Consider the following 26,652-nt stretch of genomic DNA (forward strand, 5'->3'; position numbering starts at 1 on the left):
GGGCAGTACATGCACAGCATTGTCATGTCCCATGGCAGTGAGCCTTTTGTCTCTGTCCCGGCAAGTGACATTAGCCTGTGCCTTGCAAGGGGCACTGACTAAAAGGTGAGTGGGGTCTAGCAGGTACGGCTGGGAGTCAGGACTCCTGGCTTCTATCCCTAGCACTGGGAGGGGAGTGGTGTCTAGTGGTTAGGCATGGGGGGGGGGGGCTGGGAGTCAGGACCCCTGGGTTGTTCCCTGGTGTGGCTCTGTGCCGGTCTCTCTGACAGTGACATGGGAATGTCATGCATACTCCCTGTGGGATGCTGCAGTGTGGGAGGGAGTGTTCTGGTGCCCCCTGTCCCTCTGGAGGGATAGACCCAGACCTCACAGTGACCCTCAATGGCGGGCTCCCTAACGCTGGGGGTGGCCCCTCCCCTCATATCATTTGACGTCTCCCTCTTGAACTTGGTGGCTGCATCAAGGAGGGGGAGTGGGGTGGTGTCCATGCCCCATCCTGCCAGGCATGGGCAGGATGCAAGGGCAATTGTGTGGCCATTAATCACCATGGATCCTAGCCCAGTGGGCAGAGAAACCCCTTTGTGTGGGTCCCCTTACTCTCTTGTTAGAGGGGACAGAGGGGCACAGGCCTAGGAGGGGACAGACCCTGCCAGCCCACCCCAACCCCAGCCATGGGGAAGGAGACCCTGTAAACATTTAACCCTGTAATCACTATCCCATGGGTCTTCAACACCCCCCGCCCCTCCATGGGTCAGCAGCTTCCAGCTCAGAGCCAAGCCCTCCCCCACTTCAACCCATTGGGGGTGTATGGAGACCACCACATCTGAGTCCATCTGCCTGTGTCTGCTTCTTCCTGTCTGTTCTTACACATGCCCACTGTCCACAGCTCAGCCCACTGCCCTAAAGCTCTCAGCCAGAGGGGTCCCTCTATAGACAGCCCCTGCACACCACCCCAGAGGCAGCTGCATCTCAGCACTGAGCAAGGAGTCCCACTATAAACAGCCCTCCCCCCCCCCCCCGCATGCCCCATCCGAGAAATGTCTGCATCTCAGTGCCAGGAGAGGGGTTACACTATAAGTAGTCCCCACACCCCATCCCAGAGGTGCCTGCATTTCAGCACTGGGAGAGGAGTTGCTGTATAAACAGCCCCCTTGTCATCCCAGCCTTGGCCTCCCCTATCCCAGCTTTGCTGGTGCCTCTCAGTCTCAACCAGCAGCCTCCTGCTATCCCAGCCATGGGCTCTCTGTCGTCCCCCCACCTACCACTGCTCCTCATTCAGTGTAGCTCAATATTGGACCCAAAGCCACAGGAACCTTTCAAGTCTAGCAGGGTCATGGTACAGGTGTAATCACTCATTCACTCCAAAAGTGCCAGATCAGCAGCTCCCAGCCCCCCTGCTGTAACCCACTAGACCCCCCCATGCCCCTCCCAGAGCTGGGAACAGAACCCAGGAGTCCTGGCTTTCAGGCCCCGAGCTGTAACCCACTAGACCCCTCCCAAACCTGGGAATAGAACATGACCTTGAAATGTTCTTTGAGATCTCAATTATGTGGTGAGTGGAGCCATGGGGGCAGGGGACGGCAGGGCAGTCTTGGGGCATCAGGGGAAGGGATGGGATGGGGTGAGGCCAGAATGAGAGCCCCCTCTGTGGCACAGAGAGCCTAAGAAAGGGCAGGGACTGGCATGAAGGGGTGTCTCTGTCAAGGCTGTGAGACACAGAGACACCTTGTGGTCTGCCCGACTGCCCAGTTCTGGCCTGCACTTCCCAGTCTGGACACAAGAGGGCACAGGCTTCTCCCCCTTCCTCCCAACAGGTAGAACCAGTGTCTGCCCCAGCTCCATGGAGTGGGGCAGGTGGTGACCTGAGCCCCTGGAGGAGGGAAAAACGAAATTCTTGAAACCTTGATTCTTCCCAATAGCTGCTCAGAGCAAATCCCCTGCTGGGCTGCCTTCATCAGGGGAACACGGAGCGAATGGCTGAGAACAGAATAGAACCCAGGAGTCCAGGCTCTCACCCCCACTTACTGCCATGGCATGAGGCGGGAGGCCACGTTGCAGAAAACAGTCTTCTGCCCTGCAGCCTCACAGGCACAGAGATCCCTGGGGACGCCACTTCAGCATCGCTTGTGCTGGGCACGGTGGGAAGAGCTCGTCTGTCCCATCTGGGGGTGCAGGGAGAAAGGGGAGCTGCCAGTGGGATGCCCAGCCAGCACGCCACGAGCCCACATGCATGGCACAGCTGGGCAGACTGCAGTGGGGCTGGGAAAGCAGGGGGTAGAAGGCAGTATGTGTGGGTGCTGCATGTGTCCTGCCTGGAGACCGGGACAGCTACTTCTGGGGAGCCAGGCTGGCATGGGCGGCTGGGGATCGGTGCCAAAGCTCATGGGCCGCGTGCAGAGGAAGGTCACACAGTCTGTACATGAGCAGATCACCCCAACCCCTGGGATGCCCAGGAATCACCCCCCAGGGCCCCAGACCTTGTCTGCTGCTGGCCTGGAGGGGCACCGCTTAACTCTCAGTTGGGTGCATGAGACCAGCCACATGGGAGGGCGCTCGGCTCCCCCTGAGCACGGCAACGCGGCCAGAGGGAGGGCTTGCTGGCTGCTGGCCCCTTTGCTGATCTGCTGAGTGACGGGAACAGCCTTCACTCAAACCATAATCGAGAGCGTCTGCTGGGGAGACACCGCTTGGACCCTGGAGGAGGGGATCCAGGGCCTTTTGCCTCCAGGGGCACCAGCTCTGATCTGGCTCTGGGGTGGGGAATTTGCTCCAGGCCCTTTCCCCTGGGGGATGGTGGGGGGTGCTAACTCCAGCCCAGCCCCCCCCCCCCCCTGGGGGGGGGACTGGTTCAGGGTGGGCGAGGAATGGGATCCAGGCCCTCTCCACTCTAGGTAGCCCTTGCCCCAGTTCAGCCCCTGGGCAGGAGGACTGGCTGAGATGGCCCCAGCCCCCATGGGGCTGACTGCGGCAGGAGCCCCTCCCCAAGCACCAGTTCCCACATGCGCCTTCCCAAGATGAGTCACTGTCTGCTCCCAGCTTCTGCTGCAGAACAAGTAGCTATTTATACTGGCCTCCTCTCTGAGGCTGCTGTGCAATATCCCCCGCCCCCAGACTCCAGCACAGGGGGGGAAGGGGCCTGGGAACCAGGACCCCTGAGTCCAGTGTGGTCTAGGAGTTGGAGCAGAGGGGTTGGGAGCCAGGACTCCTGGGTTCTATCCTGGGGAAGGGGAGTGGGATCTAGAGGTTAGAGCAGTGGGGATGGGATGGAATGGAATGGGACCCAGGACTCCTGGATTCTATCCTGGGGGGAAGGGGAGTGGGATCTAGAGGTTAGAGCAGTGGGGATGGAACGGGAGCCAGGACTCCTGGGTTCTATTTGCTATCCTGCCATGTGAACATAGATAAGTCCATTCCCCTCTCTGTGCTTCAGTTTCCCCCGTGGGGTGAGTGAGTGTGCGGGGCTATATGTGACCCTCAAGAGGCTGATCCCAGACTACTAGCTCACTCTGCTTGGACCCCCAACCCCCTAACATACCCACCCCTGTATGGCAGACTCAGCCCAGCCCCAGGGATCCTGCAGAGACACCCCCCCACACACCCGATGTGTGTGGTGATTCTGCCGGATTTCCGCCCAGCTCGCTGTCCTCCTGGGCACAAATAATTGGTCCCCCTCGATCTGACCAGGGTGTGGAGGCCTAGACCCCTGGAGAGGTCCCTGCTGCCAAGTTTGCCTGCCAGGATACGGGGTGGATTTACCCCTTGTCCCCTCAGGGAGCTGGCCCCTCACTCCCCCTTCCAGACACACACCCCATTGTCCTCGGCCCCAGCTCCGGTATCAATTCCCAGCTGCCCCCCCACAGCAGGAGTTTCCAACCACAATGACGGCTTTGTGGACCAGGCGGTAATGTGAGACACCCCACTGCCCCCGCCTGGCACCATCCCCGGGTACCCTTCCCCCATGCTGCAGGAGCAGCCCTGTAAGGTGCACGACAGGGGGTGAGGGTGCACGGGGTGTGTGCATGTGCGTGTGCATGAGGATGGGTGGTGTGATTGTGTGCATGCAGGAGCAAATGGGCTGTTGTGTGAGTGCATACATGACAGAGTGTGTGTGTTGAAGTGTGTATGACAGACTGTGTGTGCAGGCCCCAGTGTGTGTTTGGGATGGTGACAGAATGTGTGACGCTTGCTGTGCACTGACGTGCATGTGGTGATGGTGATGATGGCTGTGCTGAGGATGTGACTGTGTGTGTGTGTGTATGCACTGTTCTGTCCTCCACCAAGCTGGTTGTGTGTAGGGAGGGAAAGAGGTCTGTGTGTGCTCCTCTCCCCTCTTACTGAATTCCAGCTACAGTGCAATGCGGAGCAGGGAGTGTGCACGACAGAGGGGTGTGCATGTGGGTGTGTAGGCAGCTGTCCTGGTATGTGCGTAGGTCTGTGTGTAATGGTGAGTAGGTGTGCAAGTGTGTGCAGTGTGCATGTGTAGCTCTGTGACATGTATGTGTGTAGTTGTGTATGTCTATGTGCCGTGTGTGTAGTGATGTGTTTGTAGCTGTGTGTGCGGTGTGGGGTGTTGCAGTGTGTGTAGCTGGTGCAGCGTATGGTTAGCGAGGGGTGTAGGGGTGTGCAGTCTGAGTGTAGTGGTGTGTAGCAGTGTGCAGCATGTGTTCAAGTGTGGGTGTGTAGCCATGTGTGTAACTGTGCAGTATGTGTGTGCAGCTGTGTGCACAGTGTGTGTGTAGTTGTATGCAGTGTGTAGCTGGGTGTGTGTAGCAGTGTGCAGCTGTGTACAGTGTGTGTGTAACTATATGTAGGAGTGTGCAGTATGTGTATAGCAGGGTGTATCTCTGTGTGTGTAGAGGGGTGTGTGTAGCTGTATGTATGTGTTGCAGTGTACAATGTGTGTGTAGCAATGTGCAGTGTGTGGTCTGTGTGTAGCTGTGTGCATAGCTGTATGTAGCAGTGTGCAGTGTGTGTGTGTAGCAATGTGTGAAGCAGTACGCAGTGTGTGTGTGTAGCTGCATGGGTGTGTGTAGCAGTATGTAACAGTGTGTGTGTAGTTCTGTGTGCACTGAGCAGTGTGTGTAGCTCTCTGTGTGTATAGCTGTGTGCACTGAGCAGTGTGTGTGTAGCTGTGTGAACCATGCAGTGTGTGTTGCTCTGTGTGTGTGCACAGTGCAGTGTGTGTGTAGCTGTGTGCACTGAACAGTGTGTGAGTGTAGCTCTGTGTGTGTGTAGCTGTGTGCACCGTCCGGTGTGTGTGTAGCAGTGTGTGTAGCTGTGTGCACTGAGCAGTGTGTGTAGCAGTGTGTGTGTGTAGCAGTGTGTGTAGCTGTGTGCACTGAGCAGTGTGTGCAGCAGTGTGTGTGTGTAGCAGTGTGTGTAGCTGTGTGCACTGAGCAGTGTGTGTAGCAGTGTGTGTGTGTAGCAGTGTGTGTAGCTGTGTGCACTGAGCAGTGTGTGCAGCAGTGTGTGTGTGTAGCACTGTGTGTAGCTGTGTGCACAGTGCAGTGTGTGTAGCAGTGTGTGTGTAGCTCTGTGTGCAAGGCACGCGTGCTGCGTGCGGGGCTCGGTGCGGGGAGGACGCGGCCACCTGACCCCACAAAGGACGCGGCTCCGGCTCTGGCTCCGGCTCCGGCTCCCTCCCTCGCTCGCGTTTCCAATTTCCCCGGCTCCGCTGCCCACACGCAGCCGGCAACATGGCGATGGGGCGCTCCCCGGCCGGCCGCTAGCGCGGGGACCCGGCTCCGCTCCGCTCCGGCCGGCCCGGAGAGCCATGCTGCCGAGGCGAGCCCGGGACACGTCCCCGCCCCTCGCCGCCTGCGCTCGCCCGGCCCGGTGATGGACTGAGACCCGCCGGCTTCCCGCACTCCCAGCACGGGGTGAGTATGGGGCCCCGGCCGGGGGATTTCGCCCGTCCCCCCAGCGAGGCACCGTGTGGCTTTCAGCCCGGGCTGGGGATTCCTTCCCCCCCCCCCCGCTTGCATTGCCTGGGGGGCTGCTTTGAACCCCACTAACAGCACTGCTGGTTTTAATAATCTCTTCCAGCCCCCCCTGCCCCTGCCTGGCTGATTGGGGCTATTTTGTGCCGAGTGATGTGATGTTTCCGTGGGGGTTCACTGTGCTGGGGGAACGCAGTGAAATGCTGGGGAGTTCCCATCCCTTGGCACCCAGGCACGAAATGTGGCAGGGGTGAACGGCCATGCCCGGGGCGAGATACTTATCCAGCCCCCGCGCTGTGTGTGTGCAAATGAGAGGCCCCCGGGCATCTGCGTGTGCCAGTCTTGGTGCACCATACAGCTGATCTCTGCTCCCATCCATCTCGCCACCCAAACTAACCTCCCGCTGGAAACAACAGCGGCACCCATGGGAGAGAGAAAGATGGGAGAGGGATTCCGACTGGCTGAGCAGCCGCAGCCTCCCGGGAGCAGAGATGCTCAGGACCTTTGAAAATTAGGCCTGTCAATTGCCAGACATACTCCCACTCCCCTCTCATATCTATCACCATGCCCCCCCCCATATCTATCTCTCTATCGCCGTACCCCCCCCCCCCAGTGTCCTCAGGAAGGGCCCTGAGGGTGGGATTGTGCTCAGTGTTTACTGGCAGGATAGACCCCCTCCGAGAAGGGGCATTAGGAATAAACGGAGAAACAAGGACACCGTGACTTAAATCAAGACGGCATGTGCTTCAGAGGCATGCACGCATCTGCGTAGGAGTGTCTCCATACCTGTATACATGTATGTGCATCTGTCTGTTGTGTTTGTGTGTGAACCTGTGTATGTTTGTCCCCAGGTGCGTGCATGCCTGTTCTGTGTGTATGTGTCTGTGAATGTACACACACACACACGGCTGGAGGTTATTTCCATTGTTGGCCTGTTCAGCTTAAGGAGCAAATCAACCCCCAAATAATGTGGCGTGCCAGCAACGCCTGACCCAGCCGAGGGGTGGGGGTTGCTGATCTGGAGACAGGCAGCACCGGGACACACTTCCAGAGACACGGCAGAGCATGGCAGCATCCTGCCTACAAATGCTCCTACATACCGAGGGGATGGCGACATTAGTAGATGTACAGTGATTTTAGATGGGGCTAGATAGCTCGATAGCTAGACAGATAAAGCAGGATTAGGGTTGGCAGTTAGATGGCTAGATAGATGGGTACATGTGAAGAGAGAGTGCAAAGGATTAGGGCCTGTATCTCTCCATGAGCCCAAATCCCTCTTGCGCTCTCTCATCTATCTAATCTCTGTAGCTGTGCACATGGGCGAGCGGTGCACAGACACACACACACAGAGCATGGTTCTGTGTTTCAGTCGTCCCCATTAACAGCCCGGTGGAAGGTGCACAGGGTTGTGTGGGTGTGTAGATTATATTAACACATATAGAAGTGTGTGTGTGTGTGTGGGGGGGGGTGTTTATATACCCATTATCCAGCTGTCTGTCTCCAAACACTCCCCTCCATCCATCCATCACAGACCTTATGGGGGAGGGAGGGACAGGTGGTCTCCCTGCTCGGGGTGGGGCTCAGTGCCATTCCTGCCCCATGAAGGGTGGGTTAGGGACATGGCTAGAATGCCCTATGCTGCGGCTATTCTCTGCTCCCAGGGTCCAGAGGTGCCAAGTGTAGTCTGGAGTAGCCCCCAGGCTGTCCTTACTAACGCTGCTGCCTGTGCATGAGCCGAGTCAGTATGAATCAGCCTTACAGCCTCTGGAACTCACTGCCACAGGAGGCTGGCGATCGGAGCTGGAAAAGGGGCAGGTGCTGAATTACTCTAGAATCTACAACAACATCTGTCGGGCTGCTGCACTCCCTTATTCAGTAACGGTTACTCCAGGCTCTCACCCCGGGATGCCAGAAGATTTACCCCCGGCCAGGGGAATGAGTTCTGTGAGCAAGGGGGGCAGGGGCACCTTGTGGGCAGGGCACAGAGGGCATTGGGGGAACCAGGGCCACTGAGACACTTCAGGGAATGGGGAGCCGGACAGTGCAGGGTTGGCTGCACTGCTTTGTTATTGCAGGGTCTCTTGGGGGTGCTGGGGCTGCACAGATGGATTTGTTACTGGTGGGGGGGGCTGGGACTCTCTGTTCAGCACTTCCTACCCCCTTAGGTCTGTTTCTCCCTTTACTGAGTCACACGGGTATCCACACTGACAAACCAGGGAGGAGAACTAATCTTGGTAGCAATGAACAAGCTTTCATTCCCTGGCGGGGGGGGGGGGGGGGGGGAGGGCTTGTTGAGCATCAGGGCTCTTGAGTTCTGTCCCTGGCCTGGGACAGGCTGTGCAGCATACGCCATTGCTCATCACCAGCCCCTTGTCCACAGCCCAGCACCGACCCATTTGTCCTATTGATTGGGGCTGCCATCGATAGCTGTGCGCCTGACATGTCCTCGGTGTCTGGGCTGGGCCAGAATGCTAGTTAAGGGAGACTGTGTGGGACAGGAGAAGGTTGCACATATGGTGTGTGTGTGTGTGTGTGTGTGTGTGTGTGTGAGAGAGAGACCACCATCCTCTGCCTGCTCCTGCTCCCCCTTATAGAAGCCCCCGGGATCTCTCTCAACTCTGTTCATTCAAAGGAGCATTTTGAGATGAGAAGAATCTTTGTGCAGTGAAGTTATGTGTGGAATGGACTCAGGGCCTTTCCCTCTAGGGGACACGGGCTCCAATCCAGCCCCAGGACAGGGAGACGGGCTGGCTCACGGGGAGGGGTAATGGGGCCTTTCCCCTGTAGGGTTCGGTATAACCCTTCCTTTAACTGAGAAACTGCACAAGGTCCCTTCAGGAAGAGCTAGGATCAGAACGCAGCTCTCTACTATGAGACACCCACATCTCATCCACTTTGCCACAGTGCCTCCCACACTGGACATGCCAAATCTATGCAGGGCTGCCCGGGGGGGTGGGGGGGGCAAGTGGGGCAATTTGCCTCAGGGGCCCCCATGAGAGTTTGTCAGGGCTCCTGGAGCGGGGTCCTTCACTCGCTCTGGGGGCCCTGGAAAACTCTCGTGGGGCCCGGGCCCCCAGAGCTTCTTCCGCTCCGGATCTTTGGTGGCAATTCGGGGGCAGGGGCCCCCTGCTGCCAAAGACCCCAGGCCCCCTGAATCCTCTGGGCGGCCCTGAATCTATGTGCTTGGCTATATACAGCTGCCATTCTAACAGCACTCTGTTCCCTGAGCCAGGAATGGGAGCCAGCCCCTACCCCAGGGGTCACAACTGAGTATGCATAGCCGGAGGGATAGCTCAGTGGGTTGAGCATTGGCCTGTTAAACCAGGGTTGTGAGTTCAATCCTTGAGAGGGACATTTAGGGATCTGGGGCAAAAATCTGTCTGGGGATTGGTACTGCTTTGAGGAGGGGGTTAGACTAGATGACCTCATGAGGTCCCTTCCAACCATGATATTCTATGATCCTGGCTTCTCCAAACCTGCAAGGGCTAGACTTTGCAACCAAAATATTCTATACAGACAGATGGGTATGTACGTAGCCATCATCCCTCAAGCCAGCCAGCCAAGGGAGGCACCTGCACCGTAAACCCTTATAGAGACTGGATCTGTTCTGGTGCGCCAGACATGATCCAAAATTGTGCATTGAAAGTGTTTAAGGAAAATGCCTGGCTGAGCAAATGGGACATTTTTGATTGGTAGAAATTTGACAAACATTTTCAAAACAAAATAACTACAAATGGTGGCTTCATTTCAGTTCTTGACAGACAGACCAAAAAAAGTAATTTTTAATGTTGGTTCTCTTTTGGGGGCCTTTCCCCCATTCTTTCTTTAACCCCCCCACCCCCTATTTCCAGTGGGGGAAAGAGAAGTGTTTAAAAAAAAAAAAAAGGAGAGAAAAATAAAAATCGATGCCATTTTTGTTTGCCCCCCCACCCCAAAAAAAGTTTGCTTCCTTTCAAAGTGACCAATGTAATGTGTTTCCATTTCCCCCCAATCAAAAACAATAAAAAACTTCAAATTTCATTATATAAAAAAAGCGTGAAAATTCCCAGTGCTGATTGGAGCAGCCCCTCTCCAGGGACAGGACATGCCCAGGAGGAGGCCAGCCCAGCCTGGCAGGGGTTAAAAGTCCTTCCCATCCATATGGGGATCTGAGTTTGGGAGATGTTCCCCTGCGCTCGGCACTCGCTCAGCATCGGGGCCAAGAGCCACCTGGGCTGTGGGGACTGAACTGCCCCATGAACCCTTGAGGCAGCCCCTCCCCGGACTGGGAGGAGTCTGGCTGGAGCACAGGGTGGGATACTGCACCCAAGACTGGCCAGACGGAGCATGGGGAGGCTGCGTGTGGCTCAAGGTTCTTTCCACAGCCCCCACATCTGCTCATCCATCTGGTCAGCGCTTGGGGTTTCCAGATCCCTCTTTTGCGAGGGTGCTGCCTGGGGCTCCCTGGATCCCTCCTCAGGGAGGGCACTGCGTGTGGGGGCCTCTACTCAGCACCCTCCTTCAGCTGACACCTACGACTTACCCCTCCCTGCCCCCACCATCCCACTGTGTCTGTGGGTGGGGTCTTTGAAAGGCCCCACCTCCTCTACTTTGCACCAGGCCCCCTGCCAGCTGAAGTCCAGTGGGCCTGGCTGGATGCAGCGCTGGGACAATGGTCTCTCTTGCACCAGTTCCAGTGGCTGACCTGCGCAGAAAGTAGAGTTGCCAATTTTGGTTGGACATTTTCCTGGAGGTTTCCTCACATGACATAATCCTTAACTCCTGGAGGCTCCAGGACTATCCTGGAGGGTTGGCAACCCTAGCAGAAACCCATCCACAATTGGTGTGGAAGCGATTCCCTAACTGAGGTCCCAGTGGTTCGGTGTAGTGCCAGGTGCATGGCCCAGGCTGTGCGCTCCAGCCGTAGCAGGTAGGCAAGGGCAGGTCCACTGCAAATACAGATATTAGCTCGTGGGAGACTCAGATGTGTGGCTACAGAGATCTGGGAGGGGACCCCGAACAGGCTGGGCCTGGGGACAGCTCCCATCAGCCAGGTGGGACTCAGCCCAGGGTATTATTGTAGCACCTGTCAAAGTTAGAATCAGGACTCACAATTTTGTCAAGACCACTCTGTTTATTAGCACAGCGCTCTGCTAATACATTCAGATAATGTGAGCCCCCATGCAAGATTCAAACAGTCTTATTTATACAGATAAAAGGGTGCAAACTAAGCAAAGGGACAGAGAGAGCAAAATTGTAAAATTTGCCTGGGACACAATATGCATATCCTGCTTCCTTATTAACTCTTATCAATCTAAGGCAAATGCTTCACCAATTGCCCTTAAATGGAGCAATTCATTAACAGTTAACAGCTTTCCTGATACCTGGCTTGCAGCATTTCTCATTTCTACTTAAAGGTACGTACAGCATTCTGTAATTCATTCGATTTCTGTTTCACTTTCACACACCCCAAGACCCAAGGCTGGGGCCCCCTCAAGGCAGCTGCTACACACACTTACCTCACAACAGAGATGGGGGACCCTGATCATGCCAGGTGCCACACAGACACCCCACTCCCAACAACTGAGGTCAGGGCCCCTGGAATGCCAGGCTCTGCACAAACTCCAATAGAGATGGGGTGCCCCCACCCCATCATGATAGGCACGGCACACGCAGTGGGAGACAAACCCTGCACAGAACAGCTCATAGTCTCAATGGAGAAAGGGCAGGAGGGGAAACTGAGGCACAGAGAGACAAAGGAATGTGCCCAACCTCTTACAGTAGGTCAATGGCAGAGCAGAGAATAGAACCCAGGATTCCTGGCTCCCAGCCCCCTGCTCTAACCCCCTAGACCCCACCACTCTCTCAGAGGTGGGAGTAGAACCCAGGAGTCCTGGCCCCCAGCCCCCTGCTCTAACCCCCTAGACCCCACCACTCTCTCAGAGGTGGGAGTAGAACCCAGGAGTCCTGGCCCCCAGCCCCCTGCTCTAACCCCCTAGACCCCACCACTCTCTCAGAGGTGGGAGTAGAACCCAGGATTCCTGGCCCCCAGCCGCCTGCTCTAACCCCCTAGACCCCACCACTCTCTCAGAGGTGGGAGTAGAACCCAGGAGTCCTGGCTCCCAGCCCAGTGCCGTGCCCACTGGAACATGCTGCTCCTGACACCCATGCAAACCAGTAGCTAGATCAACACCTGTGCTGGGAGAGGTCTGCATAGGCCCCAGGGACTGAGTCCCCACTTGCCCACTAGAGGGTCCCCTCTGGGGCAGGTGAATCCCATGGGGGAGAAGATATTGTGGGGGGCTCTCCCTGAAAACATCCCTGTGGGGCCAGGTGGGAGAGGTCTGTGTGCAGAGGGGCCTATCCCTGCACATGCCCCTGCTCTGGGATCGCACTGATCCAACCCACCTCCTCCAAGTAGCCCTGTCCTTGGGGATGTGACCGTGCAAGCCAAGGACTTTTCCATAGCCTTTGCCAGGCCATGCTCAGGTATCTGGAGATCTGCGTGCCCTTGAGCAGTGTCACAGCCTGGCACGGCTCCCTGACGTGACCGCATATAAATATGCCCTCAGCAGCCCAGCCACATCCTGCTGGGGGGGCCCCCAACCCCGGGATCCCGATCCAGAACACACAGAGATTCTGATCCCAGCACCATCACAGGAGCCTGGGGTAGGTTTTGCTCCACTATGGTCACACCAGGAGGTATTCAGCCTGAGCTGGGAGCCAGGACTCCTGGGTTCTATCCTAGCTCTGGAAGGGGAGTCTCGTGGCTAGAGCGGGGGTGGGGGACAGATTTCCTAGGTTCTGTTACCAACTTTGGAGGGAGTGGGGTCTAGTTGGTTAAAGCAGAGGAGCTGGGAGCCAGGACTCCTGGGTTCTATTCCCTGCTCTCGTGCTATGGCAGGTTTGTAGTTGCAGGAGCTGTTCAGAGGGATCTGAATTGAGGTCACCTACGCAGTGTCCCAGCTTTGCTAATACCTGTAATTCTAGCCGTTGTCTGAGCTGGCAGAGGAAAGGCTGCACCACAGTAAATCTCTCTCTTGCTGCACCAGGGCAGCAGAAACCAAACCCGGCAGCCTCATTGTGTTTCTATCTAAAAGGCTGCTCCCCTCCTGCACATCACCTGAGCGGGTGGAATCAGGAGTGAGGCACATTCAGCCCTGCTGAACTGAGCGATCTGAGGGGAATGGGAGCCGGGGGGTAGAGGTTACAGCCAGGGGGCTGGGAGCCCTTCTGGAGCTGGGAATCCAACCAGGAACCCTGGCTCCCAGAACCTCAGCCCCTGCTCGAACCACTACATCCCCCTCTCCTGCAAGAGCCAGGGATAGAACCCAGAGTCCTTAGTCCCCTCTCCCCTCACAGAGTTAGGGCCAGCCCCCCAGCTCCCGCTGCCCTTTGTGCGGTTCTGTAGCTCCCTTCTCACTTCCCACGCTTTGCCCCAGGCCCTGGGCTGAGGCACTAATCAACCAACTGGCCCACTCTCTGCCGAATGAGCAGGGACTTTAACAGCAGAGCCAGCTGGCTCTGCAGAGCCTGGTGCGCGCCCTGGGGGACTGGCCCGGGAACTGGTTCAGCTGGTATCAGCGACTCGTCCACCTGCTCTTCGTGCCTCTGGGCAATTAGAAATGGGAATGGATTTATCGACAGCTGGCAGCCATGGCGGGCAGCTCACCCCATAGGGACACAGGGCCGACTGACTGGCGGGGGAAGCTGGGCAGTACCACTCACGTCTGGCCTGGATTATGTGAGTGGCATGGCTGGGGCACTGGCAGCTCTGTGCTGGTGGAGACGCATTGGGCTCCCACTCCGCTGCCCCAGCACTGAGCTGGGATGGACCCGTGAGCCAGGGAGTTTGAAGGGATTGAACGTGCATCAGAGAAATGGGGGAGGCAGCGTTGGCAAATCTAAGTGTTCTTCTTGTGGTCTCTGCATAGGAGCGGGCTCCCCTCTGGAGAGGAAGGGGCGAGGCACTGTCAGAGTGTAATGTGTTTATTTACATTCTGTAAGCCAGTCCTGGGACAGATATGGTCTCAACCTACACACGGGCAATGCCCTTGCCTGTCAGGGATCTCAGCTCAACCCCAAGTCTTGGGCCCCGGGGAACAACTCTGTCCCCAGAATTGACCATAAGGAGGGAGAGTTGGACAGGGAGCAAGCTCCCCTGTTTGCAACAACTCCCCCCAAAAACAAGGTGCATCACAAACCAAACAACGATGCAGCATTCTTCCAAGGAAGAACATCACTCATATCCTTGGGAAAAGAGCTGGAAGGCCATGGGTAAGAGCACCACCTGGTGACTCCCACCACAACATTATCAGCAAAAAGTAATCCCCCATGCCCTGTAGCTTCCTTTGGATACAGGACTCTCCTTCGCTTCCTGTTCTAAATCATCACAGGGCAGTGGTGCGCAACTGTTCACAGGGACAGATCATCCGTTGGAGTAAATTGTTCTGGCTCCATTGATTTCAACCAAGCTATGACAGTTTACACCAATTGAGGATCTTGCTTGTAGAGTCTAATGCCAAAAGGGGCTGTTCTGATCTTCCAGTCTGACCTCCTGGCCAGACCATCCAGGGCAGCCCCCAAGGATTCCTACATCCCTTCCATCACTTCTGTCTGTGCTGGAGCAGAGCCTAGAGACGCACCCCTGGTCTGGATTGAAAAGCTCTAGGTGATGGACAATTTGAACATTAAACAGTCTTGCACCCCAGAGGCAGCTAAATCTCAGCACCGGGTGAGGGATCCATGTATAAATAGCCCCTGCCCCCCACCCCAGAGGCAGCTGCATCTCAGCACTGAGCAGGGCCGGCTCCAGGCACCAGCTCAGCAAGCTTGGGGCGGCCAAGGGGAAGGGGTGGGACGTCGGGCTCTTCGGCAGTGGGTCCCTCGGTCCCTCTCGGAGGGAAGGACCTGCAGCCAAATTGCCGCCAAAGAAGCTGCCGCCAATCATGATTGCAGCTCCCCCTCCCCCCCGCCCCACTTGGGGCAGCAAAAACCCTGGAACCGGCCCTGGCACTGAATGAAGGATCCCTGTATAAAAAAAACCCTCACCCCACCTGAGAAGTGGGCACATCTCAATGCTGGGTAAGGGGTCTCTGTATGAACACAGTTTATATGTTCATTAAAGGCTGTGGGTTTTCTGAATGCAAGGCCGGGTATAAATAAGTTATTCATGCAGTAATTGGCACAACATCAATTCTCTGGAACATCTCCACTGTTCCAGGATTTATTAAAAAGCAATAAAGGATATAATGGATGCCAATCAGCCTGGTTTTATAGAACACACTTCTTGTCAAACAAACCTGGTATTGTTTTTAGATGAGATTGCAAGTCTGGTTGATACAGGTGTTGACACAGTAGGGTTAAGTAAGACATTTGGCTTAATCCCATGTAACATTCTGATTGAAGTTATTCGCTCTGAAATGGCAAAACACTTCTTTAATGCAGGGGTGAAGTTGCCCACTGATAGTTCGGGTCCTTCTAGAACGTCGGGTTCAGCAGCAAACATCTGAAAACCAGGAAATTCCAAGTTAAGGTAAATGCCCACTCAGGCTTAACTCTGCCCCCTGGAGCTGGGAGTAGCCATTGGGAATTATCTGCATGCACTCCAGCTGCCGTCATTGTGTTAGGTGTTGCCGTACTGTAGGGGGGAAGGAATGAGTTGGAGCAGCTGGGAAGAGCTCTGATATGAGGAGATCTGGGTGTGAGTCCCCCCCACGTGCGTTCTCAAAGGGGAGAGGTTCCAGTCTGCATCGTTACAATACAGAATTGTATAGGTTGTGTCGGTAGCAGGGCACAGGGGGGCGAGTGGGATCGAAGCGTGGTCTGGATTTAATGAAGGGTAGGGATAGTACAGGGTTTGGTGGTATCCTGTGTGCAGCTGTGACGGGTTCTAAGAGGGTGTGGAGTGGCTGGTAGAGTTTGCAGATGTGGTACTCTGTCGGGGGAGTAGCACAGGACAAGTGCAGGTAATACCTGTGCCTCACAGTGAAAAGGCAGAGTGTGAGGGTGTGTGTTATGGGGCATTGCTCAAAGAGGGCACAGATAAGGCAGGGGGGGGGGGGGAGTGGGGGGCGTTTACCTTAACTCTGTATTTCCTGGTTTTCACATGATTGAGTTTTGCTGAGCTCGATGTTCTGGATGGGCATGAGCTGTCGTCAGGCAATAACTCTGCGTTAAAGTGCTTTGCCGTTTAATTTCCTAGGTTTTTAAACAGAAGGAAATGGTTTTTGCTCGGAGCAAGTGGTCATCAGACAGCTGTAGCTGTCACCTAGGTTTGCAGCTGATCTGCTCCTGTGGCTAGGTAACAATTAAGAGACCTAGATTTTCTATAGTGCTTTTCATCAGTGGATCTTTACATCATTATCCCCACCTCACAGGTGGGAAACTGAGGCACAGAGGTGACGTGACTTGCCCAAGGTAACTCAGCAAGCCAGTGGCAGCGGTAGTGATAGTCCCAGATCAGCGGGCTTTCCCATAGGCTACACAGTCACCCTGTGATTCCTCAGCACTCCTCCCCCTCCTGTACGTTGTGGTCTAGTGCAGTCGGGCTACTGGTGGTGCTTTGAGATGTTTGCCATGTGTCACAGCTAACAGGGCTGCGGAGAGAAATCTCATCTCTGGGCTGTGCCCCCAAACCTTGGCAGTTTTGTTACACAGTGTTACCGACATTCCCCATGAACTGGGCTCATCTGCAACTGCGCCAAATTTCCCATATACCGCCCTTGTCACAAACTGCACTGCGCCCAATTTCCTCCAGCCTCGGAGCTGGCACTGCCAGGGCTCAGCTGGTGCCTCAGGCCGAGCAGGCTCCACAGCTGCTGGGGGCAGAGGTGGGAGCAGGGACTGGAGTGGCCACTGTGGTGCCTGGGATCAAGCTAGGGAGCAGGTAGGAACTGGGGTGATTGGGCCAGGAGCAGCTATCTCCAGTGAGAGACATGCACTGCTGGGACCTCCTGCCCAGCCTGGAGTCAGCTACCCCTCCACCCCCACAATGTACCATCCCTCACTCCCCATGCCAAGTGCCCACTGGCATGGGGGCTGCATTGCACAATGGTGCCCTGTGTGAAAGCATTTGACCCCCCCAGTTGGGGCCCAGTTGTCATGTGCCCTGCCCCCCCCCCACTCCCACCTGTGCCCTCCCTCCTAGTGTGGCCAGGTGCCTGGTTTTTGACCAGAAAGTCCGGTCAAGAAGAGGATCTGCCAGTGTCTGGTCAAATCTACTGACCAAACACCAAAAGTCAGGTTACTGTGGCCAGGGCAGATGCCAGGTCATCACCTGCGCTAGCCCCTACTCAGCTAGGGCCACCTCCTACCTGCGTGGGGCAGCTGCAGCTCCAAGCCTCGGCTCTGCAGGCGAGTCCTAGCAGGGGGGGGGGGGGGGGAAGAGGGGAAAAGCAGCAAACAATGGGAGTAGGGGGAAAGGGCGGGACAAGGGAGGGTCCAGCACTCCTGCTGGAGTACCTGGTTTTTAAATATTACCAAGGTGGCAGCCCTACCTCTTCCTGGGGTCGGAAGCAGGCAGCCAGCGACCCCAGCCTAGTGCTCAGTGGAGTTTGCAGCCTGCTCAGTACAAGCGAGACTTAGCAGGAAGCTTGGTGATTACAGTAAGTTTAATCATGCGAGAGATGACTGGTGTCCGCCCTCTCAACCCTATAGCACTGGCCTCCCACCCACAATTCCCTTCTGCCCCATTAATCCATAGCACTGTAGAAGGCCTTTATATGTAGGAAGTTGCTCCTTGCTGGCTCCTGCCCTAATCTTCTGCGTATGCACATCCCAGGCAGCAGCTAACTGAGGGCCACAAACTCCCTTGGTTGTGTAGCCAGAGCATTAACTTCATTTCCCTCCTCCCGCAGATCCCAGTTCACATGGAGGACAGGTAGAAGGCCTAAGACACCCCAAGAGGAGCAGGGTCCCCCAGATCCCAGAACACATTGGGCAGGGTTCAGATCCCAGCCCACCCACCTGCTTGCTGGGTGACCTCAGAGGTGACAGGCTCCCCCACACCTCAACTTCCTCTGTTACCCCTGACATTCTCCAACCCGTCCTGTCTTCTCCCTTCATCTCTCCCCATCTGAGCACCCAACCACTCTTCCCAACCCCCCCATTCCCATAATACTCATATTCCTTGCTGCAGACCCCAGCCCCTCTTCACCTTTCAGCACCTCCTCTTGCACCCCAGTACCGCTCCTCTGAGCGGTCACGTGTGCAATTTAATCTCTCTTCAGAAAGAGTTTCAGCATCTCCTGACTTCTCTGCTGTGTTCAGATTACAGTTCTCCACAGCCAATCAATAAAAATATCGACCGAGGTAGATTTTCCCTTTCCACTTCCTTCTCAGATGTCTGCCCGGAGTGGCTCTCAAACTGAACCTATTAACATAATAAAATGCTATTGGGTTTCCCCTGGGGCGGGCTGTATCTCAGGAACCCCTGGCTCAAATAACCCCAGGTCTGGGTCACTAACCCTACCCTGTGCTCCCATGAAACGCAGCAAATTTCAAGACAATCCATGGAAGCAGGCGCGATTTTAGAGCACTTAAAAGAGGACTTCCCATGGCTGGGTTCCATGTACAGCTGTGCCACTGCAGCATGTCTGGTGAAGAGGGTCTGTGCTGACGGGAGAGCATCCTCCTACCGACACAGCTTCAGCCATTCGCGGGGGAGAAAAGCTCTCTTGCCAGCTTAGTGCTGTGCACATGAGCGCTTACGTTGGTGTAACTCATGTCTCTTGGGGGGATTATTCACACCCCTGAGTGATAAGTCGCTCTAACATAGGCTGTAGCATACACATAGCATTAGTTAGAGCAGAGTTGGCATGCGCCATGAGACTAGCAGAGCAGAGGGAGAGTGGAGGGAAGGGACTCTATACATCCATCAGCCGCAGGGCAGACTCAGAGGTGGTAAGTGGCCCCATTCATCTCAATGAGCCGTTCTGAGCTGAAAGAGAATGCTGAATGGAGAGGAGCTGTCTTGGAGACCTGACCTGCTCCATACCTGTCAGTGGATGTTCCTGTCCCCCGGCCTGGAGAGTTTCTAATACCCTACACGTTCTCAGCGCCTCACCAGTGTCAGCAGCATGTTCTCAGGACGTGCTCCAACCCTAGAATCGGAACCGTCGGGCTGGAAGGGACCTGTGAAGGGCAAGTCCAGCTCCCTGTGCTGAGGCAGGGCCAAGTAAACCTAAATGACCCCTGACAAGTGTTCATCCAAATTCTTAAAAACCTCCAATGGCAGAGATTCCACAGCCTGTTCCAGACCTTAACTGCCCTTAGAGTTAGCAAGTTTCCCCTAATAGCCAACCTAAATCTCCCTTGCTGCAGATGAAGCCCATTAAGTCTTATCCAACCTCCACTGGGCACTGGGAACAATTGATCACCAGCCACATATGCAAACCCCGAGGCCTCACCAGTGCCGAGTAGAGCAGGACAATTCCCTTATGTGTCTTGCATGTGATACTCTGTAACAGGGTTCACTCACCGCAAGAGCGCCTCCTCCTGGCCAAGCATAGCAGAGCAGCTTCCATCCTGTATGCTACCCACTGCTGATGGTCATTCCATTGCTGCAGTGTCCTCTCTTCACAACCCAGCCCTCCTCTAGGTTACTAGGTAGTCCCCCCCCAGGGTATCGAAGTCTCACCAGACCAGCTGTCCAGCTGGTGCCTCCAAAAGTCCTGCATGTCTGCCCAGTGGCTGGTTGGGGAACCCAGGGCCCCCCTACACTAGAACTCTGTAACCAACAGCCAAGGTCTACAAAGACCCCCCTCCTTGATGCTATTTCCCTGGACTACTCCCTAGCCTGCCTTCTCAGGCTTTCTTTCCCCACAATGCCTCTGGGGTTGAGCCCTCTTCCAGGGCTTATTCTCCCCAGCCGGTTTCCTCCTCCCCACTGCTCTGCTCCCACACAGTGACTACAGACGCTCTCCCTGCAGCCTCCTGCTACTACAAATGTCCCCTCACTATGATCCCATCCCAGCAGGGCTTCAGCAGCAATTAGTGTTTATAATTCCCCAGGCCTCCCATCAGGTGCAACTGTGAAAGTTAATTGGCCCCTTCTGGGCACCTTAACCCCTTCTGGGCTGGTGTGGGGCAAACACCCTTCACACACTCCTATTAAGACACCTGAGTGAGATTAGCCTTTCTGGCAGCTACATCTCATAGCTGACTCAAATTTAATTTGTGATCCACTATAACCCCCAGGATCCTTTCCATCAGCACTGCCACCTGGTCAATTATTCCCCATTTCGTAGCCGTGCATTAGATTTTTCCTTCCAAAGTGCTGTACTTTGCATTTGTCCTTATTGAATTTCATCTTGTTGAATTCAGGCCAATTCTCCAGTTTGTCAAGATCATTGTGAATCCTGTCCTCCAAAGCGCTTGCAACCCCTCGCAGCATGGCATCATCTGCAGATTGTATAGTCAGACTCTCCATTCCATTATCCAAGTCATTAATGAACATATTGAATAGTACTGGACCTAGGACTGACCCCTGCAGGCCCCCACGAGCTACACCCTTGCAGTTTGACAATGAGCCATTGCTAACTACTCTGAGTGCAGTCCTTCAACCAGTTGTGCACCCGCCTTATACTAATTTCATCTAGATCATCTTTCCCTAGTTTGCATATGAGAATGTCATGTGGGATTTTGTCAAATGCCTTACTAAAATCAAGATATGTCTACTGCTTCCCCCCATCCACTGGGCCTTTAACCAATCAAAGAATGAAATTAGGTTGGTTTGGCATGATTTGTTCTTGACAAATCCATGCTGGCTATTCCTTAAAACTCTGTTGCCCTCTGGGTGCTTACAAATTGATTGTTTAATAATCTCTTCCAGTATCTTTCCAGCTATCAACGTTAGGCTGACGGGTCTATAATTCCCTGTGTCCTCTTCATTCCCCATTTTTAAAGACAGGTACTGTGTTTGCTCTTCTCCAGTTTTCTGGGACCTCACCTGTCCTCTATGAGTTCCCAAAGACAATTGCTAATGGTTCTGAGGTTACTTTAGCTAGTTCCTTAAGTACCCTCAGATGAATGTCATCAGGTGCTGCTGCCTTGAATACATCTACCTTATCTAAATATTTTAAACACGTTCTTTCCCTATTTCCTCTGTGTTGTTAATATTAATTGTGTTGAGTATCTGGTCACCATTAACCTTTTCAGTGAAGACTGAAGCATAATAGGCATTACGCACCTCAACTTTCTGGAGTCATCACTTATTAGCTCTTCTTACCTGCTAAGTAGAGGATCTGCACTTTCCTTCATCTTTCTCTTGCTCTTAATACACGTAAAGAATCTCTTTGTATTGCCTTTTCTGTCCCTTGCTGGGTGGAACTCATTGCGAATCTAACCCTTTCTGATTTTGTTCCTACATGCGCTACTACTCTTCTGTAGTCCTGCTCAGCAATTTGTCCACTCTTCGTAGGATTCCTTCAGGTCATTAAAGGGCTTCTTATCCAGTCCTATTGGCCTCTTACTAGTCTTCCTATCCTTCCTTCGCGCTGGGATAGTTTGAAGTTATCCCTTTAATATTGTCCGTTCTAAGCAGCCCACCCAGAGAGGTGGGGCTTCCCCACATCACACTGGGGGAGGGGAGCGTAGAGAGTGGGTCTCAGGCCCTGCTCAACAGGTGAGCCCTCCAGAACCCAGCACACACATGGGGACCATGAAGCGGGGGGTCAGAACCTGTGACCTGTCCCTGACTTTCACTAAAAATAACTGTGACTGGGTAAGGATAAAAGGGGTAAAAAACAAGGGTGATGTCATGGTAGGGGTCTACTACAGACCACCTGAGCAGGAAGAAGAGATGGATGAGGCTTTTTTTAAACAACTAACAAAATCATCCAAAGCACAGGACTTGGTGGTGATGGGGAACTTCAACTACTCAGACAACTGTTGGGAAAATAACACAGCAGGGCACAGATTATCCAACAAGTTCTTGGAATGTATTGGAGACAATTTTTTTTATTTCAGAAGGTGGAGAAAGCTACTAGGGGAGAGGCTGTTCTAGATTTGATTTTGACAAATAGGGAGGAACTGGTTGAGAATTTGAAAGTGGAAGGCAGCTTGTGTGAAAGTGACCATGAAATGGTAGAGTTCATGATTCTAAGGAATGGTAGGAGGGAGAACAGCAAAATAAAGACAATTGATTTCAAGAAGGCAGACTTTAGCAAACTCAAGGAGTTGGTAGGTAAGATCCCATGGGAAGCAAGTCTAAGGGGAAAAACACTTGAAGACAGTTGGCAGTTTTTCAAAGAGACATTATTAAGGGCACAAGAGCAAACTATCCCACTGCGTAGGAAAGATAGTAAGTATGGCAAGGGACAACGCTGGCTTCACCAGGAGATCTTCAATGATCTAAAAATAAAAAGGAAGAGTCCTACAAAAAGTGGAAACTAGGTCAAATTACAAAGTATGAATATGAACAAATAACACAAGTATCAGAGGGGTAGCCGTGTTAGTCTGAATCTGTAAAAAGCAACAGAGGGTCCTGTGGCACCTTTAAGACTAACAGAAGTATTGGGAGCATAAGCTTTTGTGGGTAAGAACCTCACTTCTTCAGATGCAAGTATGTAGAGACAAATTTAGAAAGGCCAAGGCACAAAACAAGACCAAACTAGCTAAGATATAAAGGGCAACAAGAAAACATTTTACAAATACATTAGAAGCATGAGGAAGACCAAGGACAGGGTTGGCCCATTGCTCAATGAGGAGTGGGGGGAGAAATAATAACAGAAAATGTGGAAATGGCAGAGGTGCTTAATGACTTCTTTGTTTTGGTTTTCACCAAGAAGGTTGGTGGCAATTGGAGGCTTAACATAGTGAATGCCAGAGAAAACGAGGTAGGATCAGAGGCTAAAATAGGGAAAGAACAAGTTAAAAATTACTTAGACAAGTTAGATGTCTTCAAGTCACCAGGGCCTGATGAAATGTATCCTAGAATACTCAAGGAGCTGACTGAGGAGAGATCTGAGTCATGGAGGATGGGAGAGATTCCAGAAGACCGGAAAAGGGCAAATGTTGTGATCATCTATAAAAAGGGAAATAAGGACAACCCGGGGAATTACAGAGCAGTCAGCTTAACTTCTTTACCTGGAAAGATAATGGAGCAAATAATTAAGCAATCAGTTTGCAAACATCTAGAAGATAATAAAGTGATAAGTATCAGTCAACATGGATTTGTCAAGAACAAATTGTGTCAAACCAACCTGATCGCTTTCTTTGACAGGGTAACAAGCCTTATGAATGGGGGGGAAGCGGTAAACCTGGTATATCTTGACTTTAGTAAAGCTTTTGATACTGTCTTGCATGACCTTCTCATAAACAAACTAGGGAAATGCAACCTAGATGGAGCTACTATAAGGTGGGTGCATAACTGGTTGGAAAATCGTTCCCAGAGAGTAGTTATCAGTGGTTCACAGTCATGCTGGAAGGGCATAACGAGTGGGGTCCTGCAGGGATCAGTTCTGGGTCCAGTTCTGTTCAATATCTTCATCAATGATTTAGATAATGGCATAGAGAGTACACTTATAAAGTTTGCAGATGATACCAAACTGGGAGAGGGTTGCAAGTGCTTTGGAGGATAGGATTAAAATTCAAAATGATTTGGACAAACTGAAGAAATGGTCTGAAGTAAGTAGGATGAAATTCAATAAGGACAAATGCAATGTACTCCACTTAGGAAGGAACAATCGGTTGCACACATACAAAATGGGAAATGCTGTCTAGGCAGGAGTAGTGCAGAAAGGGATCTGGGGGTCATAGTGGACTACAAGCTAAATATGAGTCAACAATGTAACACTGTTGCAGAAAAAGCAAACATCATTCTGGGATGTATTAACAGGAGTGTTGTAAGCAAGAAACGAGAAGTAATTCTTCCGCTCTACTCTGCACTGATTAGGCCCCAACTGGAGTATTGTGTCCAGTTCTGGGCGCCGCATTTCAGGAATGATGTGGACAAATTGGAGAAAGTCCAGAGAAGGACAACAAAAATGATTAAAGGTCTAGAAAACATGACCTTTGAAGGAAGATTGAAAAAATTGGGTTTGTTTAGTCTGGAGAAGAGAAGACCGAGAGGGAACATGATAACAGTTTTCAAGTACCTAAAAGGTTGTTACGAGGAGGAAGGAGAAAAATTGTTCTTGTTACCCTGTGAGGATAGAACAAGAAGCAATGGGCTTAACTTGCAACAAGGGAGGTTTAGGCTGGACAATAGGAAAAACTTCCTAACTGTCAGGGTGGTTAAGCACTGGAATAAATTGCCTAGGGAGGTTGTGGAATCTCCATCATTGGAGATTTTTAAGAGCAGGTTAGACAGACACCTGTCAGGGATTGTCTAAATCAGGGGTCGGCAACCTCTGGCACGCGGCTCGCCAGAGTAAGCACCCTGGCAGGCCAGGCCAGTTTGTTTACCTGCCACGTCGGCAGGTTTGCCCGATCGCGGCTCCCACTGGCCGCGGTTCGCCGCTCCAGGCCAATGGGGGAGGCGGGAAGCCGCGGCCAGCACATCCCTCGGCCCACGCCGCTTCCTGCAGCCCCCATTGCCCTAGGACAGCAAACTGCAGCCAGTGGGAGCTGCGATCAGCCAAACCTGCCGATGCGACAAGTAAACAAACTGGCCCGGCCCGCCAGGGTGCTTACCCTGGTGAGCCGCGTGCCAGAGGTTGCCAACCCCTGGTCTACATAATACTTAGTCCTGCCATGAGTGCAGGGGACTGGACTAGATCAGTGGTTTTCAAACTTTTTTTCTGGTGACCCAGTTGAAGAAAATTGTTGATGCCCGCAACCCAACGGAGCTGGGGATGAGGAGTTTGGGAGGAGCTCAGGGCTGGGCAGAGAGTTGGGGTGCAGGGATGAGGGCTGCGGGGTGGGGCTGGGAGTGAGAGATTCAGGGTGTGGGAAGGGGCTCTGGGCTGGGGCAGGGGTTGGGGTGCAGGGGTGAGGGCTGCGGGGTGGGGCTGGGAGTGAGAGATTCAGGGTGTGGGAAGGGGCTCTGGGCTGGGGCAGGGGTTGGGGTGCAGGGGTGAGGGCTACGGGGTGGGGCTGGGAGTGAGAGATTCAGGGTGTGGGAAGGGGCTCTGGGCTGGGGCAGGGGTTGGGGTGTGGGAGAGGGTCAGGACTCTGTGCTGGGGCTGAAGAGTCTGAGGTGGGGCTGGGGATGAGGAGTTTGGGGTGCTGTAAGGGGCCCCGGGTTTGGGGGGGCTCAGGGCCAGGGTAGAAAATTGGGGCATGGGCTTACTTCGGGCGGCTCCAAGGGATGCTAAGGCTTCCTGCCTGTCCTGGCACTGTGGACTGTGCTGCGTCCCAGAAGCAGCCAGCAGCAGGTCCAGCTCCTAGGCGGAGGCACTCAAGCAGCTCCTTGCGATTCTTGCCTGCAGGCACTGCCTCGCTCCCAGTTCCCATTGGCCAGTTCCTGCTGAGCCCCAGCCCTGCTGCAGGGGGTGGATGGGGGGAGGAGATGCAGCATCCACAGCCGTTGTGGCTGGGAATTCCTGGGTTCCCCAGATGCCCGCAGTGGCCTGGAGCTGTGGGGCCCAAGCTTGAAGCTCCAGGGATGGCAGCTTGGAGCTCTGGGGTCCCCCCACTGCCTGCAGTGGCTCAGAGCTGCAGGTTCCCCCCATGGCGGCTGAGAGCTGCCAGGGCCTCGCAGCCCACAGCTGCTCAGAGCTGCATCTACCCCAAAGAGATGGATGCTACCATGCTCCAGGTACATCCCGAGGGGAGGGGAGGAAGTGGCCCAGGGGCAGCCGACCTTAGTCTGGCTGCAGCTTTGCCTGAGGCACGGCCAGTGTGTTGTGGTTGGGATCCCTGCTGACCCGGTGGCGGACCACTCCGCCACTGTTAGGGCCCTGGGGTGACAGCCTCCCCTCTCCAGGCCAAGTGGCCTGTGCCCGTCAGTTGTCCGCTGGAGCTAGAATGCCTGCCCCTGGGGTTTTCTCTGGCTCAGCTACAAGAGCCCAGAACTAATTGACTACTGGGTCTGCAACCAGAGACCAGAGCTGATTGCCTAGTGGATTCACTCTGTCTCTGAACCAAGAGGCCAGAGTTAATTGACTAGGCTGGAGGGCTTGGAGCTACTTAATGCCAGTATTGGCCCAGGCCCCTGCCCCAAGGGCCCCGAGGCCATAGACTAAGGTGGGTGCAGCCCCTGCTTGAAGGGTCCAAGTGCCCTAGATGGTTTGTTACCAGATGTGCCCATTACTTTGGGGTATGCTCATTTATTCGGGTTACTCCACTGGGGAAGGGGGTTCTGTAATCCTGTCAATGTCCTGCTTGTGCTACTTGTGTTTTCATATGGAGCTTTACTTCTGCCTTCTGCAAGTCCCCTCCCAATGGAGCTATCCTGCAGGACCTAGGGTCCCTAGGACTGGGTTACTCCCACCCCAGAACCGGATGAACACCCACACGTACATTAACAGAGCAAGTCTGAGCGGACCGGGTCAATCAGCACTATCAAGCTGACCCCTTGTATGTCTCTGGACTCACTGGGCTGGAGGAAGCAGCACTTTCAAGCTGTCTCTCCTTATATGCCCCTGGGCTCCATGGACTGGGTCAAGCAGCACTTTCAAGCTGTTACCCTTATGCGTCCCAGTTTCAGCACGTCCCTATCCCCAGTCCCCCAACACAATTGTACTGGCAGTAACCTACTCGCTGAGCAAACCCCACAGTATTTTGGGCGCCGCAGGGATCTTTAGCTTAGGTAAAAGAAGTGTTGCTGTAGAGTGAATGAGGGAAGCGA

The 26,652-nt window shown here is 54.0% G+C and overlaps 1 protein-coding gene and 1 long non-coding RNA gene across 8 annotated transcripts in view; one reads left to right on the top strand and one right to left on the bottom strand.

Moving 5' to 3' along the window:
- Positions 1–5,607: 5,607 nt before the first annotated feature.
- Positions 5,608–26,652, top strand: part of GAL3ST3 (galactose-3-O-sulfotransferase 3) — a 36,745-nt gene continuing 15,700 nt past the window's right edge. For 2 of the 7 annotated variants that reach the window (XM_054036050.1, XM_054036047.1), the window contains exon 1: positions 5,608–5,879. The gene's annotated coding sequence lies outside the window, so the exon portion shown is untranslated. Of the gene's footprint in view, positions 5,880–12,490; positions 12,588–15,365; positions 15,454–26,652 lie in introns of those variants that run through there. The other 5 variants (XM_054036053.1, XM_054036055.1, XM_054036049.1 and 2 more) reach the window with 5 other exon arrangements.
- Positions 15,347–17,485, bottom strand: LOC128841215 (uncharacterized). The gene is made up of 3 exons (XR_008445781.1): positions 17,417–17,485; positions 16,000–16,118; positions 15,347–15,426 (listed from the first exon to the last, which is right to left on the bottom strand). It is a non-coding gene; the product is annotated as an uncharacterized LOC128841215 (long non-coding RNA).

Source organism: Malaclemys terrapin, chromosome 7 (assembly GCF_027887155.1).
Source record: "Malaclemys terrapin pileata isolate rMalTer1 chromosome 7, rMalTer1.hap1, whole genome shotgun sequence".
NCBI classification, from domain to species: domain Eukaryota; kingdom Metazoa; phylum Chordata; order Testudines; family Emydidae; genus Malaclemys; species Malaclemys terrapin.